The sequence below is a fragment of the Musa acuminata genome, unplaced genomic scaffold (genome assembly GCF_036884655.1).
Source record: "Musa acuminata AAA Group cultivar baxijiao unplaced genomic scaffold, Cavendish_Baxijiao_AAA HiC_scaffold_1136, whole genome shotgun sequence".
In the NCBI taxonomy this organism is placed as follows: domain Eukaryota; kingdom Viridiplantae; phylum Streptophyta; class Magnoliopsida; order Zingiberales; family Musaceae; genus Musa; species Musa acuminata.
Window position 1 is genome coordinate 4,640,001 of NW_027021348.1, and position 2,500 is coordinate 4,642,500.

A 2,500-nucleotide genomic window follows, 5' to 3' on the forward strand; every position below is an offset into this window, starting at 1 on the left:
GCGAGCGAGCAGCGAGCGGCGGACAGCGAGCGAAGCGAGAGGCATCACCGTCCCTGCTATACGAAAGCCCCATCCAGCCCTGTGCCACCCGGGGGGTTCCAGGGTGCTGAGATGGCTGACATTTTGCTCCGCTCAAGATGGTCACCGCGCAACGCAAAAACAGGCCAAAAACTGGCCAAAACGGGCCAAAACTGGCCATTTTTGGCTGCGCGAGCGAGCGGCGAGCGGCGGACAGCGAGCGAAGCGAGAGGCAGCACCGTCCCTGCTATACGAAAGCCCCATCCAGCCCTGTGCCACCCAGGGGGTTCCAGGGTGCTGAGATGGCTGACATTTTGCTCCGCTCACGACGGTCACCGCGCGACGCAAGAACAGGCCAAAACGGCCCAAAAACGGGCCAAAACTGGCCATTTTTGGCTGCGCGAGCGAGCGGCGAGCGGCGGACAACGAGCGAAGCGAGAGGCAGCACCATCCCTGCTATACGAAAGCCCCATCCAGCCCTGTGCCACCCGGGGGGTTCCAGGGTGCTGAGATGGCTGACATTTTGCTCCGCTCACGACGGTCACCGCGCGACGCAAGAACAGCCCAAAAACAGGCCAAAACGGCCCAAAAACGGGACAAAACTGGCCATTTTTGGCTGCGCGAGCGAGCGGCGAGCGGCGGACAGCGAGCTAAGCGAGAGGCAGCACCGTCCCTGCTATACGAAAGCCCCATCCAGCCCTGTGCCACCCGGGGGGTTCCAGGGTGCTGAGATGGCTGACATTTTGCTCCGCTCACGACGGTCACCGCGCGACGCAAGAACAGCCCAAAAACAGGCCAAAACGGCCCAAAAACGGGCCAAAACTGGCCATTTTTGGCTGCGCGAGCGAGCAGCGAGCGGCGGACAGCGAGCGAAGCGAGAGGCATCACCGTCCCTGCTATACGAAAGCCCCATCCAGCCCTGTGCCACCCGGGGGGTTCCAGGGTGCTGAGATGGCTGACATTTTGCTCCGCTCAAGATGGTCACCGCGCAACGCAAAAACAGGCCAAAAACTGGCCAAAACGGGCCAAAACTGGCCATTTTTGGCTGCGCGAGCGAGCGGCGAGCGGCGAACAGCGAGCGAAGCGAGAGGCAGCACCGTCCCTGCTATACGAAAGCCCCATCCAGCCCTGTGCCACCCGGGGGGTTCCAGGGTGCTGAGATGGCTGACATTTTGCTCCGCTCACGACGGTCACCGCGCGACGCAAGAACAGGCCAAAAACTGGCCAAAACGGCCCAAAAACGGGCCAAAACTGGCCATTTTTGGCTGCGCGAGCGAGCGGCGAGCGGCGGACAGCGAGCGAAGCGAGAGGCAGCACCGTCCCTGCTATACGAAAGCCCCATCCAGCCCTGTGCCACCCGGGGGGTTCCAGGGTGCTGAGATGGCTGACATTTTGCTCCGCTCACGACGGTCACCGCGCGACGCAAGAACAGCCCAAAAACAGGCCAAAACGGCCCAAAAACGGGACAAAACTGGCCATTTTTGGCTGCGCGAGCGAGCGGCGAGCGGCGGACAGCGAGCGAAGCGAGAGGCAGCACCGTCCCTGCTATACGAAAGCCCCATCCAGCCCTGTGCCACCCGGGGGGTTCCAGGGTGCTGAGATGGCTGACATTTTGCTCCGCTCACGACGGTCACCGCGCGACGCAAGAACAGCCCAAAAACAGGCCAAAACGGCCCAAAAACGGGCCAAAACTGGCCATTTTTGGCTGCGCGAGCGAGCAGCGAGCGGCGGACAGCGAGCGAAGCGAGAGGCATCACCGTCCCTGCTATACGAAAGCCCCATCCAGCCCTGTGCCACCCGGGGGGTTCCAGGGTGCTGAGATGGCTGACATTTTGCTCCGCTCAAGATGGTCACCGCGCAACGCAAAAACAGGCCAAAAACTGGCCAAAACGGGCCAAAACTGGCCATTTTTGGCTGCGCGAGCGAGCGGCGAGCGGCGAACAGCGAGCGAAGCCAGAGGCAGCACCGTCCCTGCTATACGAAAGCCCCATCCAGCCCTGTGCCACCCGGGGGGTTCCAGGGTGCTGAGATGGCTGACATTTTGCTCCGCTCACGACAGTCACCGCGCGACGCAAGAACAGGCCAAAAACTGGCCAAAACGGCCCAAAAACGGGCCAAAACTGGCCATTTTTGGCTGCGCGAGCGAGCGGCGAGCGGCGGACAGCGAGCGAAGCGAGAGGCAGCACCGTCCCTGCTATACGAAAGCCCCATCCAGCCCTGTGCCACCCGGGGGGTTCCAGGGTGCTGAGATGGCTGACATTTTGCTCCGCTCACGACGGTCACCGCGCGACGCAAGAACAGGCCAAAAACTGGCCAAAACGGCCCAAAAACGGGACAAAACTGGCCATTTTTGGCTGCGCGAGCGAGCGGCGAGCGGCGGACAGCGAGCGAAGCGAGAGGCAGCACCGTCCCTGCTATACGAAAGCCCCATCCAGCCCTGTGCCACCCGGGGGGTTCCAGGGTGCTGAGATGGCTGACATTT